Raw genomic sequence first — 20,476 nt, 5'->3', positions numbered from 1 at the left:
CTCTGGTCCAACATTTGCATAAACAAGAGAAATGTTATAAGCATGCATATACCAAAAATAATTAAAAAATCTCAAAATTAAAAATTTGACTTTTTACCTTCATCATCAAAGTCCTCTCCATCTGGTAAGGGCATATCTGGATCTCCATGGAAATCAGTGCCGCTATATGTCCAATCCTCCACGACGATCTTTTGTCATCGTAGCCATGAGAAGAATGCAGTTTGGTATGACATGTGTTGACCTCCAATGATCCTGGGCATCAAACAACTCTAGCGGGCCATCTGCGGATCGTGTGGCACAGGGGGATCTACCTTAGTCAACTGATACTGGAACAGTGGCACTCGTTCCAAAAAAGGTCACAAGTACAAATCCGAAGCCAAATTGCTTTAGATTCCATGCCTTGGCCTTGGACAGCTGGTGATTGATGTTCATCTTCATGGCCTCTGCCCAGTTGAAGATCGTAGGAGCTGTGCAGTCAATAGCATAAAGGAAATTTGACTTGTTAGTCTTATGTTTCGCCTAGGACCCTACCACTCTATTGATGGTCAACAGAAGCACCCTTAGTGTCAAATCCCGCACACTGGAAATTTCTATATTCCCACTCTTGGATTTCAAGGCCTCAGGGCAATGTTCGGCAAGTAGGGAATATATGCTTGCCCTGATCGGACGTGACCCATACAAGTTCACTGGCTCACCTCTGTGAGATAGTCCAATAATGAAGTAGATATTTGAAGTTTTCAACTCCAGCTCCTGGTCCCCAATGATAAAAATCTTCCAATTAATGTCCCAAAGGCTTATCAGGTATCGAAGCAACTCGGGCTGGGCCCGCATCCTTGGTGTAAGGAAGAATTTGAGGAGCCCGCAAGCCCTCAAAGCCTCCAAGCAATTTGGATCATTCAATACTTGGGTGTCAACATATTCATGTTCCCTTTCCTTCAAATCCACCTTTTTCGACGATTCTCTCCTACAAAAGCCATTAAACTGAGTCAATAGTCATCCTTGACACATAAAATTCAATGTTAAACGGTCAGTTTTTGAGAACATAAGGTTTTTCCCTATCCACGGCACTGACGTGCCTGTTTTAAAAACAATTGCACCAATCAGCATGGATGGATTTGCAAATCACCCTCGGATAGCGCGATTCCATGCCCGGAAATCGCGCCGACCGAGAGCAAAAAATATTTTCAAAAACCTCCCTAAAAATTAAAAAAGAGAGGCTAAAAACAAAAATAAATAGCATGAAAATGGAGCTCAGGGCTTCAGCTGTTACCTGGAACTGATGGCTCGTCGATTGACCTCCCGAATCTCCTGCAATCTCCTTCGGAACAATTAGGGAGAAAGTGGGTAAAAAGTCTTCACAACAAAGGTAAAATTGCAAATGGTAAAAATATATTTACTTTTTCCCTTTTTATTCATTTTTTCATGAAAATATCAGGTTTTGTAAATATTTTTGACCTATTTTTCCTCAAGGACTCGATAATACACTTTGCCTTACTTGTGCAGCAACAGGTGATGGATGTTCGACGATGATGATGAGTCACGTTTCAGCTCTTTTCTCGACTCATTAAACTCATATGAAAATATTGCCGAGTATTTTTTCCCTTTTTGACTCATTAAAGAGAATAAAAACGGGGGGTCTGCTTTCAGCTCTTTTCTAACCCTTTAAAATGAAAAGATGGCTGAGCCCTTGTCGTTTCGAAATTGTTAATGGATGCGAAATGTAGTGTGCCCAGTTTAAGTTTACCCCTTTTTCGGGTTGGGAGGCACTATTTATGAAAAAGGTACTCCTTGACTGGAATGGTCAAGCGGTTCTCTCAAGTATTGTTTTCTACCTTTTCAGGCTCGAGATACACAAATGTACAAAAAGGGACCATGTGGATTTTTCTTTTACGTGCCCTTTTCAAACTCTCTAAACACAAAAAAGATATCGAGTTACACCTTTGTCAGACTCATTAAACTATTAAATGACATCGGATTCATCACCATGACAAACATGAGCTTCTCCTTCCTAGGGCTCATTAAACTTACTAGGTCGGATTTGTCCTAAGGATGAACCGACAGTGCAAGCATATGTTATCCCCTTCAAGCTTGTGATTAAAATATAATTGGGGTACTTGCCAAAAATGGTGGGGGAAAATTTGGAAATCTATCAGTCGTGTCAGCAGCTCACTCTTGAACATGACACTCTCTGCTTCATGTCAGGTTGGGACATCCTCCTTTGTATTGTTGACCTTCCAAGGTTGGGCCATTCATTTTTTCCTTCCATTTGATCTATGCTATGTCATCATGACCATCAATCCTATGGATCCAAAAGCTACTTAACTTCCAGTTGTGTCGCCGATATGTTTAAGAGTTGTCCTTCTACAGTTACACTTACCTTTGATTCTCTGTATCATCCAAAATCATTTTGCATCCTCTCATCGTGCGTCGATGATGTGGGATTCATTATGGCACTCCCTTGACATGGTTGATTTCCATCGACTTCAGCTCATTATACAAGAAGTTGACCGAGGGACCCACTTCCAGTACCTTAGAGCTTGCATGCCCTAATGGCAAGTTCTTCGCACTCGATGACAAGTTCACATCATTGGCTTTCGATTGAGTGATTTCATGGGTGTTCAACTTCAGTTCTTGTATTGACATTCTGTGGATTGTTTTGATAGTACCTTGAGGACCATTGTCATTATTGGTGGTTTCTCTCGCACTTGTTAGCAGTTTACATCATTGACTGGTAATCAAGCAACTTTCTAGCATGTTCGATGTCAACACATGCATTCACATGCTAGGATCTGTACTTTGATTGGGTCGTGTTGGAGCACAAGACCTTGGAATCAGATCACAAAAAGTGTAGGTTACGAAGTGGTGTGACATGGTTATGATGATATACATGTCTCTATCAGATGGCTGGCTGTGACCAGACCATGAGTTATCATATGTGTGTAGGTTCTAACCCCGTACATAAATTACCTACATACGAATTCTAAAACACAGAAAATAAACAATGTGAGAGCATAACACATAAAACACATATACACAGAGATTTTCCCCTGGATCCCAAAACCGGGACTACCAGCTTGATTTTTCATTATGTTCCTTTCAATGTTACAATACATATTTATACATGCCAAAGCATCCAATACCATGGACCGAAAACCATCACATCCAAAACCATGGAACGAAAACCATCACATCCAAAACCATGTGCAAAAAATCATGCACAAAACCATAGGTAGGTCCGTCCAACCTAACATAGGGTCCAAAACCAAATTTTTCCGGGGTTTTGCCCCGAACCCCATAGAGTGGGGTTGCCTACACCCCTCAAACCCTGTGTGACTCCCACCACTACGCAATCAGCGCAGCGAAGGGGGGGCTCTACCTCCCTTCTAAGCCCTCGGTTAACTACGTGGGCTAGTCGTGGAAAGAATATAACACAACCCAACATTCTTCCACTTGTTCTTTTCTTTCCACAGGGGGCCACAAGAGAGCTTAGTCATTTATCCAGACCTACAATGCCCATTGTTTCTCTACACCAAGAGAACTTCTTAGAGCTCACAGATTTTGTCAATGCATCTACAGTATTCTTCAAAGAGTCCACCTTTACCAGCAACACCTTTTTGTCTTCTATCATATCCCTCACAAAGTGATACTGAACATCAATGTGCTTTGTCTTAGAATGATATGCAGGGTTCTTTGCTAAGAAAATTGCACTTTGGCTGTCACAGTCTATCCTTATAGCTCCCTATACTAACCCCATACTCGAACAAAATCTCTGCAACCAAACTACTTCCTTGCTTGCATGAGTGGCTACCATGTATTCTGCCTCTGTAGTTGATAGTGCCACTACAGATTGTTTCTTACTCATCCAATTGGCTACAACTCCAAATAGGTTAAACACATACCCACTTGTAGATCTTCTCTGATCCAGATCTCCAGTCCAGTCTGCATCAACAAAGCCACAAATATCCAACACTCTGTCCAATCCTGGTCTTCCTTGGTAGCACAAACCATAATCACTAGTGCCATGCAAATACCGGAAAACTCGCTTCACTGCTATCCAGTGCTCCTGCCCTGGTTTTGACATAAACCTGCTCAATACTCCCACTCCATGTGCAATGTCTGGTCTAGTACATACCATCGCATACACCAAGCTACCAACTGCACTTGCATATGGAACACGAGACATGTCCTCTTCCTCTTCTTGTGTCTTGGGACACTATTCAACATATAACTTCAGACCTACAGGAATAAGAACCTTCACCGGTTTACTATCCTGCATATTAAACCTCTGCAATATTATCTTGACATACTTCCTCTAGTTTAACCAGAGCTTCCTCTTTGTCCGATCTCTTTTTATTTCCATGCCCAAAATATAGTTTGCAGCACCAATATCTTTCATGTCGAATTTGGCAGACAAATGGGTCTTCAAATCCTGGATAATTTCTTTGTCCTTTCCAACTAGCAACATATCATCCAAATACAAGACCAGATAAATAACACGGTCACCAATTAATTTAAAATACACACAGTGATCTGTTTTGCTTCTGGTGAAGCCAAGTCTCCGTATAAATGTATCAAATTTTTGATACCACATCCTTGGTGACTGTTTTAACCCATATAGAGACTTCTTTAACTTGCATACCAGTTCTTTCTTACCCTTCACCGTAAAGCCTTTAGGTTGCTTCATGTAGATCTCCTCTTCTAGATCCCCATGAAGAAATGTTGTCTTCACATCCATTTGTTCTACCTCAAAATCAAAATCAGCAGCAACAGATAAAAGTAATCTAATAGAAGTTACCTTGGCAACAAGAGAAAAAATATCATCAAAATCAATTCCCGACACCTGGGAATAACCTTTTGCTACCAACCGAGCTTTGTATTTCTCCACCTTTCCTTCTGCATTTGTCTTCTTCTTGAACACCCATTTGTTGCCAATGGGTTTCCTTCCAGCTGACAACTCCAGTAGATCCCAAGCCTCATTTTTGTTCAAATATGCCATTCCATCAATCATGGCCTCTTTCCAGAGTTTTCCATCCTCTGAATCTACTGCTTCCTTCACAGTTTTGGGATCATCATCAGTAATAGATAAAGAAAAATTTGAACAGAAAGCATATGGACTATACCTTTCTGGCTGCTTTCTTTCTCGAACTAATCTTCTCACACTCGGAGTTTGTGGCTCTTCATCTTCTGATTCCTCCTCTGTTGTAGAGTCTGATTCTTCCTTATTTAGCTCAAACTCTATCTTATCAGGTTCCTTTGGTTGGACTTCATGTTTAATATCATCTTTTACCTCTCTAAACACCACATCTCTGCTGTACACAACCTTCCTTATTATTGGGTTCCAAAGCTTATAACCCTTTAAACAATCCTTATACCCAAGAAAGATGCACTTTTCAGATTTACTATCCAACTTGGTTCATTTCTTCTTTGGAACATGTACATATGCATCAAATCCAAATACCCTCAGATGTGAAAGAGAGGGTTTCTTACCAGTCCATACCTCTAGTGGAGTCTTATCCTCCAACGCTGATGAAGGTGATCTGTTGACCAAGTAACATGCTGTCTCCAATGCCTCTGCCCAAAATTCCTCTCCTAACCCGACACCACTGAGCATGCTTCTTGCCCTTTCCATCAACATCTTGTTCATTCTTTCTGCAACTCCATTTTGCTTAGGTGTGTATGGAGTAGTCTTCTTTTGTGCTATACCACACTTCTTACAGAATTCTTCAAATTCCTTACTGCAAAACTATCCACCATTATCTGTCCTCAACACCCTTATCTTCTTCTTTGTCTGGTTTTCCACCAGAGCCTTAAAATCTTTAAAGCTATCAAGGACTTCAGATTTATTCTTAAGGAAATATATCCATGTATTCCTTGAGAAGTCATCTATAAAGGATACATAGTACACATACTTACCCAGTTATGGAACCTTCACAGGTCCAAACACATCACTGTGCACAAGCTCTAATATTTGTTTCGCACTCTTACCATTGGAGGGGAAACTCACTTGATTCTGCTTCCCATATACACAATTTTCACAGAAATCAAAATCTAGAGAGCTATTACTCATACCTTCTACCATACCTTTAACATGAAGTATTTGAAGGCCCTTCTCTCCAATATGTCCAAGCCTTTGATGCCACAACATGGTCTTCTCTCTAGAGACCACTAGATTTTCTGCTCCACTTTCAGGAACCACAGAAATGTTGCACCCATAAACAAAAGTGCTACCTTGCAGCTTGTACATAGTTCCAATTCGAACTCCCTGCATCAATACTAGTGCCCTCCGAACCATCTTGCAGGTATCCTTCTTGAACACTATTTTTACACCTGCATCATCCAACTTGCTTATAGAAATTAGATTTCTGGCTAATGCAGGAATATGCAGAACACCTGGAAGGGTTCTAGCCCTTCCACCTTGCAACTTCAACTTTACTTTTCCGCGACCAACGATTCTAGCCTTCCTATCATCCCTCGAGAAGATATCACCACCATCACATTTCTCATACTCGCAGAACCACTCTCTATGGGGACTGAAGTGAAAGGATGCACCTGAGTCAATCAACCATGCCTCATGATCTACATGTGTACTTGAAGAAGCCAAGTACATCCCCACCTTCATCTGAGGTGGTTTTCGCCTCTGTAGAAGGAGCATCATCAGATCCCTTTCCTTTGTCAGGAGCTTTAGATTTACAGTCCCTTTTGTAGTGCCCTTCCTTTCTGCATTTCTATCACACCACCTTTACAGGTTTTCCTGGAGATTTAGATCTCCCTCTAGATTTAGACCTCCCACTCGATGACTTATTTTTGTTTCTGTTCTGGGACCGCCATCGTACAAACAAGGCATCACCATTCTGGCTCTCCATATTTTTTCGTCTCATCTCCTCCGTCAGTAAGGATGAGACTATTTCATCAAACTGCAAGGTAGTTGTATTGTACGTATTGCAATAACTAGTCTATCCCACGAATCTGGTAGAGAACAAAACAAACTGATGCACTTATCTTGATCTGAAATTTTGATATAAAGAGACGATAACTGACTTACCACAGTATTAAACCCATTCAGATGCTCTATCACCGAGTCTCCATCTTTCATCCTCAGGTTATACAACTGTTTTCATCGGAACAGTTTATTCACCAGAGACTTAGATTGGTACAAAGTCCCTAACTTGTCCCATAAAGCCTTCACCGTAGCTTCTCCTGATACATTTAGCAATATTGAATCTGAGAAACACAATTGTATTGTGATCTTTTCCTTCCGATCTAACTTCTTCCATTCTTTATAGGACACTCCCGTTGGTTTAGTACTTGGATCTATCATGATCCACTGAGCTTTATCCACCAATAGATCCTCCATCTTGAGTTTCCATAACTCAAAACTCTGACCATTAAATTTCTCGATCTCTATCTTTTCGCTACTCGCCATCTTCTTTCACCACTAGAATTGATCCCGCAGATCTCCCACTGGACAGGGTCTACCACAGGCCCGAGCGAAACCCCTCAGCAACAAAGGCGTCCCCTTGAAGCCAAAAAAACTCTGATACCAAATGTAGGTTTTAACCCCATACAGAAATTACCTGCATATGAATTCTAAAACACAGAAAATAAATAATGCGAGAGAATAACACATAAAAAACATATACATAGAGATTTTCCCCTAGATCCCAAAACTGGGACTACTAACTTGATTTTTCCTTATGTTCCTTTCAATGTTACAATACATATTTATACATGCCGAAGCATCCAATACCTTGGACCGAAAACCATCGCATCCAAAACCATGGACCGAAAACCATTGCATCCAAAACCATGTGCGAAAAATCACGCACAAAACCATAGGTAGGTCTGCCCAACCTAACATAGGGTCCAAAACCAAAATTTTCCGGGGTGCTGCCTTGAACCCCATAGAGTGGGTTTACCTGCACCCCTCAAACCCCCTGTGACTCCCCCCGCAACGCAATCAGCGCAACGAAATGGGGGCTCCACCCCCCTTCTAACCCCCTGGTTAACTATGTGGGCTAGTCATGGAAAGAATATAACACAACCCAACAATGTGATCCTTCTCATTATTGGATGGCTACGACCATACCTTGGTTTCATTATGATCCTCCTTGATGGATGACTGCGCCCATACCTGGATCTATTTACATGATCATTCTCTGGATGACTACGTTCATGCCATGATTCATGTATCATTTGATAGATATCTTAGTCTATGTATATGTATTTGTACTTGCTTGTAGGTTTTTCGATGGGAGACCGGTTCCCTGCACTAATTTATAAAGCACTTCATCCCTCACTCTAGTTCGGCCTTCATGCTTTAGGGGGCATCTGTTACACAACATTTTGTCACTGTCCTTGTACTCCCCATTCATTGATCCTAAAGGACCTCTACAGTGAACCCCACATGCTTTTCCTTCATGAATAAACTCCCATTGTGTCCCTCTTCATGAGTAGATCATTTCCCTTTTGCACCATTTCCCCTAAAATTTCCATTTTTCCCAGTTTACAAGACCGGCGCTAATGGCCTTTGTCTTTGCTGTGCCAATGTGCAGATATTAGAACTACTCCTCGCACTGACTGGAGCGACTGGGCTGTGTCTCAGTCATGCTAGTTCTGTTATGGAATTTTTTTTAATTTAGAGTTGAAGCTTCCAGCTTTAGAAGCTCCGTAACAGAAGTCTGGTAAATGGTTTGGCTGGATTGGGTTGAGGATGACAGTTTGGGTTCCTTTCCCCTATAATGATGGAACTACCCCAAGGGATAAGTCCTTCTCCCATGAGAAGAGGATCCATCTCCCATCCATATTTCCTATATAAACCTCCCTTCTTCCCAAGCACAAACTAGTCACAGTTGATAGTTTTGGCCGAGTGTGAGTGTTATAGTTGCAAGTGTTGATGCTATTTTGGAGTAGACAAGCAAGCTATTACTAGTTGTAGCTATCTAGTTGTGTGAGGGAGAAGTGTGTTTTTGGAGTGAAGCCTAAAGGGAAGAGCTTTAAAACTATTATTGTTTGAAGCCATTGTGGAATGCTAGCAGAAGTGTGTGGGAACCTAGTCTTGTCAAAGGAAGACTGCAACGTCAAGACGAATGGTTGTAATCTCTCTTTGATATTAATATATGCAACTATCAATTGATTTCCTAGATGTTTTGTAATATTACATATCCATGTCTTAATGTTTCTTGACTTGTTAAGTAGGTTGAATTGTAATTTGTCTATTATTATGTTTGTATTCTGTTGTTGTTTACTTGTTACAGGAGCTTGAATAAGGAAGCGAGAGATTGCTGGAGCGAGCAAGCGAGGACATCATCAAGCAGGATAAATGACCAAGAGGTAGTCCCTCTTGATTCTAACCTAAGGAAATCTTCCATAGAATGTATCTGTTGTTGCTAGACCCATCATCAGGCTAGAGGAATTCATTTGTGTCCGCACTTATAATTTTACTTCACCACACCATGTCAGCAATGTCATGTCATCTAATTTCATGAGTTGTCATAGGTCACATCATCATTGTGGATCATGTATATTCAAAATGTATTATAAAGTGGAAGTCCAAGGGACACACATGGAATATGAAGAGTCATGTAAGATGAAAGGTCATAGGAAGTCAAACAGTCATGAGGGTAGTCAAAGAGTCACAAGGAGGGTGAACCATCACCCCTTGGTTATATATACACCCTCATTGTATGAGCAAAGGATTTTTCACCTTAGATCCCCCTGCAAGGCATTAGAGAGATCAACTAGTTCTTTGAGGAGCAAGGAGTGGCTCCAATTCTCCACTACTGGGGCTAGTGATGTACATTAAATGTTTCTTGGAATGTTTACTTAATAACATAAGCCTTCAAGGGCAACACATTCTTCATGCATGGACTGTGAATGTTTGTATTTCATGTTTTCTTTGCGGGCCTTTTCTCTCTCCTCTAGGGGGCCATGTGGTTAAATAAGATTGGCTCCGATAAGGGACACATGGTGGCTGATGTCACCTTGACGTGGCAGTATGGTGGACATGTGACATGATAATCTGGCATTTTTAGGGTCCTATGGGGACATATCTAGGGGACATGTGTCACCACATGGCAGTAATGACATCACGCATCGAAGATCAGAGATTCGGGGTTGTAGCATGTTGTGCCTCAAAAGGAAATTATTGATTGAAAACATATGATTGGGGGGCTTCGATATGGGGGCTGGCCTACAGTCCCGAGGAGCAGCAAAGGACTAAGGGTTAAGCAGAAAAGGTGAATGTAGTTTGATGATCAACAAAGTGAAGTGTTGTGCACCAAAGTTAAATCACTGATTGAAAACCTCCGATATAGGAGCTGGCCTATGGTCATGGAAAGAGCCAAAGAACTAAGAGCTAAACAAAAAGCTGATTGGAGTTTGTTGTTTCATGAAGCCTATTCAGTGTGAAGTCCCGATTTGCTGAGCTCCGATATTTTGCTAAGCACCTGGTCATATGACGAAAAAGCACTAAAAGGGCTAAAAAAAGGGGGGGCTAAAGGGATCAGAACTCACTGTTGCGCAATGATTTTAGTGTTAAGTTCCCATACTCAAGAATCCCTGATATCACACCAAGGTTATTTTATGAGGCGTGTTGCATTCTGATAACATGGTATAAAGCTTTGAAGGCGTCTGGGTCGGCAACTGTAGTATTAAATGAAGGCATGGAGTAGTGGTGAATCAGTATGAGGCTCAAGGAAGACTTAATGCCCTAGCATGGAGCTCCACTAAGTCATACAATGCAAGACTTCCAAATCAATCTCCACTTCCACTCTGTGACAAGCCAACACAGTTGATCGCTACCAAATCCAGAGAGTGGTGAATCTAGACAGTTATGGTCAAAGTGACAAGCAGAATGGCCGGATCATTGAGGTAGACATGTGGCCTGAGTAGAGGCCATAACAAGGGTGTCTGAGAGATATTTTCCTCCCATCATCATTTTGTTTTATTTTTTCTTATTATTCTGTAATTTCTATATTTTCAAGAAAAGAATCAAATCCGAATCAAATCATTTTGGGCAAAAACCTTCGCACACCGAGACAACTGGAGTTCAGACTGTGATATTTCGTAATTTTTTTCCAAAGCTTCCCCTCTCCTTATAAATAGAGGGAATAAAGACTTAATACAGGTTCCAGAATTCCACTCTCGCAGTGGTCCAAATTTTGTGATTTCATTTTGGTTCTAATTACCTATTCATGAGCGACTGGAGCGATGTATGTCTATATGTAATGGAATCGTATATTGGAATCAATTTAATGATTAATGAAACTCTTTATGGATTCCAATCATGGATGTCAGTAACATGTTTTCCACTTTATAAATCTCATTTCATTTATGTTTCTCTTATGGTTATATGTATGCTGCTAAGTAGTATCAATACTTGTGTTATTTAAAGATTTACTTATGTACCATTAATATCACATATTTACATATGTTGATTAGTGATAAGTGCATCCATGAGATATAGAACATGAAACCTTAATTCGCACTTTGCAATTCCTATCATTCCATCTCTTCTGCTTTCCATCCTTCTTCTGAAACATTGCTGCTTAGGATTCTATCTTGTTTACAACCCTATGCATATATTTCCTTCTTTTCTCTCCTCCTCTTCAGCTTTACTACAACTTCAATATTGAGCTTCTCATTGTTGTGTGTTGGTCATCAAAACAAGATCAACTTGATTCACCCCTTATATTTGGATCCATGTATCTACTTGGGTTCACCTTGATGAAAGACTATTGAACCAAGCCACCCTTTATTATCTTTCCAAACTATGTGACAATAGGAGTGCAATAGAAACCCCTCACTGATAATATTCCGTGCATTCCTCTATCTAAGATGTCCTAGACACTAGTCTACAATCAACCCAGAGGTTGCCTGTAGGAATATTTCTATATCTCTTGAAGCACTTGTGCTATAGGTGCTAGAAAAAGTGACAACATCTTTTTGACACCATTGTCGGGGAAAAAATTAGAATATTTTTCCCTGGGTATGTCAAATCTTTGCATTCCCTTTGTCAGGTGAGCAAGGTAAGTGTGGGTTGAAGATCTCTCATCTTGGTGACTCAACTGTTTGAATTTCATTATAAACACCTTGGCGACTCCACTGTCTGAATATTAATTATAAACATTGTGATGACTCCACTGTCAATACATGGAGGAGAAGATAGAAGAGATGGAGAGTTTAATAAAGAACTCATTTTACAGACTGGTAAAACTAGAGTTAGAGAGTATAATCCGACAAAACTTCCAAGCTTCTAATCCATTTTTAAATATCTAATACATAAGGCCTCCCCTACAGTATTGCAAGGGGAGAGAAAGAACAACAAGATCACACTCAGCCTCTAGAGAAACAGACACCAGATGAAAATAAAGTTCAGGGGAACTTATGTTCCCCTTTCTTTAATAAAAAACAAAAACTCAGAGCATATGAAGAAGAGGAGGAGGATATTGATGCAATGCTGAACAATGACGAGATTGATGATTACTGTAAATAGTTCATCGATCTCATGAAGTCTCAGCTACACAAGAAATACTATCTGTGGACATCCGAAAAGAGATTGAGAGGGCAAGATCAAAATGAAGGTTCTCCTTCCCTAGATTATCCTAAGCTAACTGATAAGGGAAAGTGGTCTTGAGATCCCAACTTCCTTAAGCCTAAAGCCCTCAAAGAAGAGAAGTCACCCCTCCCCTCTAGGCCCATCTTGGATAAAGAAAAAGAGCCAAGTAGTGTCAGTGTCTACCCCAACCAAGAAGATACTGGTCAGCAAACTATTCAAGAAAATGAGGCAGCTGAAATTTTCTCTCATCAAGTCCATGATCCAGTAGCTGACTACATGACATATTTCTTTGGCCTGCAATAGTATTCCTCAATTACAAGCCCAATTAGAAGGTTCATTGAGGATATTAAAAGATTTGAGCATCAACAATGGGGGCAGATATCAAATTTTTTGTCAAAATATTTTTTAGGGTGCATACTTGTTTTGATTTTTGAATTCCAACAACATGGAGGCATAAGGTCCAATACTCTGATGTTGGGCTGGTTTCATTGGAAGGTGGACTTAACATGTGTGAATTGACGCCCAATGCATAAGTAGGAGTTGTACATAAATAAGTTCACTAGCTGGGCATTTATTTTTAGTTGATAAAATTTACTTTTATGCATTTTAGTTACATGAGGAAAGGATTCCCAACAAATAAAGTTCTGTTATCACTCAGGTTTTCCCAGAAGTTGTAAGAAGGGGAAAGGAGGCCAAGGTAACCACAGACCAATCTTTTAGATACAAAATCTAGCCAATCTGTATCCAGAGAGGGCTCTCTCTTTATGATTTAGCTTTGTTTTTTTAAAGGTATTAGGCTAGTTATGAAGTTCAAGGGTTTTGTTTGAGTATGGGTGGTGAGGTTCGATAGAACAGAGAGGTAAAACTGAGTAGTTCAGTCCATTGGGCTAATGGAGTCAAAGAGGATGGCTTTTTGGATTTGGTTTCTTAACAGAGGATGGCATCACAGAGCAAGGTAGTCAAACAGGGGACAAATAGAGAATTGAAGCAGATGGAATGGGCTCAAATGGGTGAATGGCAGTTAAGAATCCTTCAACCTATTGAAAGAGGGAAAATGGATGATTTCTGATAAGGAGCATTTAAGAATTCTTTAACAAATAATCAACACGAAAGAACCAGGAAACAGGAGCAACTAAGATTTCACTGCCTATTCTAATTCTGAAGAAAACACAGGGAACAATAAAGACTGAAAATAGAGTGCAATCAAGCATATTCTGAAATTAACCTTTTTCTTTATCATTCAGATTATGAAACACAGATGATATAATAAAAAATAAAACTGTAAAACATGAGATATAAGGGACTTATTGATCTAGAGGTTGATTCAAGAAATCTGTGACAAGTCCTCTGCTTCAATTCTTCATCCAGTAGGCCATGCGACAGTTTGATTCCAACAACTCTTTATTCCAAAATTTCAATATTACAGCAGAGTCTAGGAATCCACACACACCCAATACTCTAATGGAAGGGGGTATTTATACAACAAATATCTCATAATAGCTATGAGATAATATCTAGGATGACTAATAATAATTTACAAGTAAAATAGAAATAGCTAACTAATGTTGTGCTGGAGGCAGGCCTTTAATTTGGCTGGCAGCTGTCTTCTGTAGTAACTCTACGTCGGCTGCTTGTCTTAACTGTGCTCTTTAATTCTGATCTACTTTCTTTAATTCTACTCTGACATCTTTATTGCTGATCTGATACACTTTAATGCTGAACTAATACACTTTGACTTGTTTTCTGACTCCTGCTCATCGCTGTCCACCGTGTTCTTGGTAAAACAAGACTGCAAACGTGTCTTCTCACCACCTTTCCTCTAGCAATTCATGTCTCTGAAGGTCCACTGGTTAGGGTAACAAATATCCCTGTATATCTTCACTTCTTTCTTCTGCAAGCCTGGAAGTCCCTCAGTGTTGTTTCGAACTGTATTTAAAGAGGAAGAAACTGTAAATGGCAGGTTGGTTGAGTCTGCGAGCTCGTCGATGTAGCTTTTCTAGTCAGAAACTAGAGATGTGACCTCAGTCGATTTTATGCCTGGAGCGCGGTAGGTAGAAAAATACAGCAAAAATGACTTTTTTACCCTTTTATTTGACAAAATGTAGTTTTGGCAGGATTTTTTGATTTGAAGGATAGATGACGTCAGCAGTGTGGATGGCATCAGTGAGAGTACGGGGTAGATGATATGGTGGGTGATTTCAACAAGGGACAAGTGACGTGGCAGAGGACGTGGAGGGTGATGTCAGCGGGGGGTGGGGGGGGGTGGTAAGCGGTTTTGATCGCACTGCTTTTGGGGCTGAGCGGTTCCGGGAGGAGGGCAAGTGATCACAGCGGGAGTGCGACACATGACAGAGTACGGGCGCTAAAACCACCCTGTCCCCGTGAGTTAAACAGTGGCGATGAAGGGGGTTGTGAAATGATCATCGACCGTTGGATGGTCAGGCTCAGATCGGACGATGGACTAGCTTTAAACTTGGCGGAGGGTTAAGCAGTGAGGCAAACCTGTTTTTAAATGATTTTAATTGTTTTTGAGCGCATTTTGATTGGTTCGGGGCTTTGGTTATTAATCAACCCAAATGGTTGATTAACTCCATTATTTGCGAGGCGGGGAGGGTTTTAACAAGTTTCAGATAAACTTATTACTCCACGTTTGTACAGTGACTATGGTCGTATTCGATTGGGGTAGGGATATGTAATGATGCGGGTTTTTAATGTATTTATATACAATACGGGATTGGGTAATAAAGCGGGATTTATATAATATATAGTTAATAGTTAATATGAAAAAACGTAAATGAAAGCACTAAGTTATAAACTTAGGCTTAGGATAAAAAAGGGGTTTTGAGGTGATATAATGTATTTTTCTAAGTAAAAATGGGAATTCACTTAGGCAAACATTTATGAAATGAGATGAGTCATTTTAGTGATATTAAGAGCTGATTCTTAATATTTTAGGGGGGAAATTAGTAAATGATTAGGGAAAAATATGAAGGGGGTTAGTTATGAAATCTTGCCTCGCTTGAGCTACTTCAAGTGTAGTGTCCATCATTGCACTTGTGATAGAAGTTAAAGTTAACACATTTTTAGAAACACAATCCATCACAAGTGTCATTCTACAACACCAATCTACCTACCCTGCCTACTTGGCCTAGCATTTTTTCTTCTTTCTTTGGGTGCACTTGGACTAGCAAACCCTCATCAACTTTTCTTTTCTTTGCATGGCAAGCCTACCTAAGTCTGCACTTATTACATCCAAGGGCTTAGATTAAACTGTTGAGCTCCTTTGCTTCTCTACCTATCTACTTATCTACCAAGATTAAACAATTTGGTCAGATTTTATTCTCTATCTATAAAACATGAACTAGCCAAGATTAAGTTGTTTGGCCATTCACCCATTATGGCATAAATTAACAAGCTGCACACAATGCTTATTTGCAGAAAATGAAAAAGTAGTGGCATTTTGGACTTGCACACTTTCCTGGTCTATTTTTGTTTGGGGTTCATTTCTTTCACTTTTTTGACCATTTTATTCTTTTTACCATTTGATTTTTCTTTTAGGGTATACCCTCTTTACATTTTTTGATCTTTTTGATAATATGGAAAACCTTTGCAACAAGGAAAGGGATGAACATATTACAGAGCTCAACAAGTCAATCATGAAATATGACACCTATTGGTATAGGAGTATAACAGTGGCTCCACTTTGGGATGGTTTTCCCTAGTGGAAAGTCAAGAACAGCAGGTCAGATGGCCTTATGAGTAACTTTTACTGTGTTCTGAAATCTCTTTTAGTTGGTTGCTTTATTGTACATATGACAACATATTTTGTGAAGCTTAGGGCCTTCACTTCAGGCTTCAACTCCAGCAAGTTTCTGTCCAATCGACACTTAAACATTTATTCTTCCTCCTTGAATCCTACTTGAGAACCTTGTCTCTTGGGTAGGAACTTTTAGCCTTGGTCTTTTTATCAAAATCTTATCAACCTTCTCCTGCACAACTTGAGATCTGACCTGAAACCAAAAAAGTGTTGCAACTTTCGAACCAAATTAGTAAAACATCAAAATCTTGAGGCCTTTTGATTGGATTCAAACATTTAAGGATTTATTTCATAATCTACTAAAACTAAATTAAATCAAACTGAAATCCTACCTACTTACTCTAATCAGCTTTCTGACTGTTGGTTAGGTAAAATGAAACAACCAATGCAGCCACTCAAGCATTATATACATTAGTGACCTTTGTTGCTTGTGCTTGTTGGTGTTTAAAATTGAAATCTTGCAATCAAATATAGCTTTGATAACCTTTGAGAAGATAAGGAAATTCTTGATCTCCTTTGCTGAATCTAGAAACTGTACAAAAGGATCTTGTAAGATATATACACTATTCTTGAGCTGATTCAAGCAACTGTACATCTGTTCTGGATAGCCTACTTGCCATGAAATTGAAATATCACTTTTATCTTTATCACCCTGCATGTTTTTAATTGCTCTTTGTGATGATATTTCTACTTATTGTAATGTCTGTCTTGTAAAACCATTATCATCTTGATTTTGACCCTCATGGTCTGTTAATGGAGAAAAATTATGGTTACTTTCATCATCCAACCTGTTAGCTATTGGATCATAAAGAACTTGGAAGGATTGTTGCAACTTATTACATATAGGTTCAAATGGAACTTCATAGATTTCTACAAGCTGCTCCTCCTTTTCTTTAACATTTTTACATGATTCAAAACAAAGAGGCAAGGAATCACCTTGGATCGTTTGATCATTCGTTCCAGCTTCCAAGTCTTCTTCTGCAACCTGACATTCAATGGCATTTTGGGGCTGCAAATCTAGATATGATAAGTTTTGAACAAAGATTTGATTGCCCTCTAGATGGTTAATATCAAGACTTGTTGACATTTGATTTCTAATTGCATGATAGTTATCTCTGATAAACTGAAATGAATCAAAACAAAATGGTAAAGTTCCTTTACTGATTTCAAAATTTTCTATGCTTTCCTCCTCTTCCTCATAGCTAAAATGAACAAGTTGATCACTACTTTCAAGTTGTTGAACCTGAATTTCCTTATTCCCCAAATTAGCTTCTGATTCCTCTGCAAGGTTAATTTGAATTTGAGAAACATAATCATCATTTTGATCATAGTTGGGTGAATCATTAAAAGAAGTAATGTTATCAAATGCACACATTAGATCAGGAGATTTCTCCTCCACATATTGCTCTATGAATCTATCTTCTGATCTATGGTAGATCGAGTTGGTAGGAATTTGTTCATGAATATCAACCTTTTCCTTTTGTGAAACAAATGTGTCATGGTGATTTTGAACAAAACATTCAACTTTCATTGTGATCTTCTGCATCATTTCCTCTGCTTTCTTTATCAAAATGTCGAGTTTTTCCTCTTTCTCTGTTTTCAACTTTTCTTTTCTAATTTTCAGATTAACCTCTACATCCACTGCCATGTTCTGCATCTATTCCATAGTTGAGGGGTTTCTTTCTCTCAGATGAAATTCTATCTCTGAATCAAATGCTCTTGGGTAATGCAGTAGAGCTGAATCAGGGGGAGGTTTTATATTTAATGGTATTGAATAATAGATTTGATTAAATCTGTCTGAAAATTGTTGTATTGTTTCATCTGGATGTCTTTTTAACTGATTATATTCTTCTATGATCATGAGAAGATTGACTTTGATTATCCATCTATCAAGGAAGAGTTTGAGAAACTGCTCGAGATTTGAGATGCTTGCCTCAGGCAGGGTTTTGAACCAACTCTTGACTTTGTCTTGCAAAGAAAGAGCAAAAAGCCTAATACTAACATCCTCTTCATCTACTTCAAATAAGTTAAGATAATCTTCAAAAACTTGGATATGTTTTTGGGCAGTGATGCCATTCTCTCCATCAAACCTAGGGAGATACTTGGGATAATCGTTAGGGAAAGCATGGAGTGTAGGAGGAAAAATGAGTGGTTTATACCTATCAAGAACTTTATGAGGTACCAGAATATGTTCAGGGATTGGATGATTAGTCTTAATTTTTGGATTCTCCTTAATTAAAAAATGATCTTCATAAGAATTAGAAGACTGCTGTTCAAATGTGTAAGGAGACTTTGCATCTACATTTTTCAAAGGAAAATAATAAAAATTTAATCTAAAATCATCTCTAAAATACAATATACATTGAAAAATCTTATCAATGAGAAAGAACATAATGTCTTGGATAACAATCCAAGTCAAAAGCCTGATCTTTTCATACAGTTCTTTCAGGTTCATTTCTCGAGTGGAGTCTTGATTTTAAAATTGATGTGAAGCTACTAGGTGGATGATTATAACCTTTGTGTGTCTGATCCCTGTCCACCATCACAGAACAGATTTAAACCTGTACAACAGTTTTGAGGAAAAAGGTTTAGTTTCTCTAGGAAACCAAATTTTGAGTATTTTATGATTATTTTGATTTTTTTTTATGACTTTTCAAAACAACTTCTAAGATTTCTTTAAGAAGCTTTAGATATGAGATTTAAACTTTCTTAAAGACTTATTTGGAAAGAGGAATTGATCAAGTATTTGAAACCAGATGTTCAATCTATAATCTAGACTGGAGATAGACTGACGTAGCATTCATTTACTTCTACAATTGCAAAGCAAAAGCATTTCAAAAGCTACCTGGCTAACTTTAGGCTCCGTCTGTAGCTTATGAAGTAAACCATAGTAACAAACAATTATTTAGCTCCCCAGTGGAGTCGCCAATGATGTTATCACTCAGGTTTTCCCAGAAGTTGTAAGAAGGGGAAAGGAGGCCAAGGTAACCACAGACCAATCTTTTAGATACAGAATCTAGCAAATCTGTATCCAGAGAGGGCTCTCTCATTATGATTTAGCTTTGTTTTTTTAAATGTATTAGGCTAGTTATGAAGTTCAAGGATTTTATTTGAGTTTGGGTGGTGAGATTCGATAGAACAGAGAGGTAAAACTGAGTAGTTCAGTCCATTGGGCTAATGGAGTCAAAGAGGATGGCTTTCTGGATTTGGTTTCTTAACAGAGGATGGCATCATAGAGCAAGGTAGTCAAACAGGGGACAAATAGAGACTTGAAGCAAATGGAATGGGCTCAAATTGGTGAAGGGCAGTTAAGAATCCTTCAACCTATTGAAAGAGGGAAAATGGATGATTACTGATAAGAAGCATTTAAGAATTCTTTAGCAAATAATCAACATGAAAGAACCAGGAAATAGGAGCAACTAAGATTTCACTGCTTATTCTAATTCTGAAGAAAACACAGGGAACAATAAAGACTGAAAACAGAGTGCATTGAAGCATATTCTGAAATTAACCTTTTTCTTTATCATTCAGATTATGAAACACAGATGATATAATAAAAAATTAAACTTTAAAACACAAGATACAGGGGAATTATTGATCTAGAGGTTGATTCAAGAAATCTGTGACAAGTCCTCTGCTTCAATTCTTCATCCAGTAGGCCATGTGGCTGTTTGATTCTAACAACTCTTTATTCCAAAATTTCAATATTACAGCAGAGTCTAGGAATCCACACACACCCAATACTCTAATGGAAGGGGGTATTTATACAACAAAATATGTACAACAAATATCTCATAACAGCTGTGAGATAATATCTAGGATGATTAATAATAATTTACAAATAAAATAGAAACAACTAACTGATGTTGTGCTAGAGGCAGGTCTTTAATTCGGCTGGCAGTTGTCTTCTATAGTAACTCTGCGTCAGCTACCTATCTTAACTGTGCTCTTTAATTCTGATACGCTTTCTTTAATTCTGCTTTGACATATTTATTGTTAATCTTATACACTTTAATGCTGAACTGATACACTTTGACTTGTTTTTTGACTCCTGCTCATTACTGTCCACAATGTTCTTGGTAAAACAAGACTGTGAACGTGTC

Source organism: Pinus tabuliformis, chromosome J (assembly GCF_031772625.1).
Source record: "Pinus tabuliformis cultivar Carrire ecotype Pingquan chromosome J, CPIR1, whole genome shotgun sequence".
Classification (NCBI taxonomy): domain Eukaryota; kingdom Viridiplantae; phylum Streptophyta; class Pinopsida; order Pinales; family Pinaceae; genus Pinus; species Pinus tabuliformis.
The sequence above is the reverse complement of the archived record's forward strand: the minus strand, read 5'-3'. Positions refer to the sequence as shown.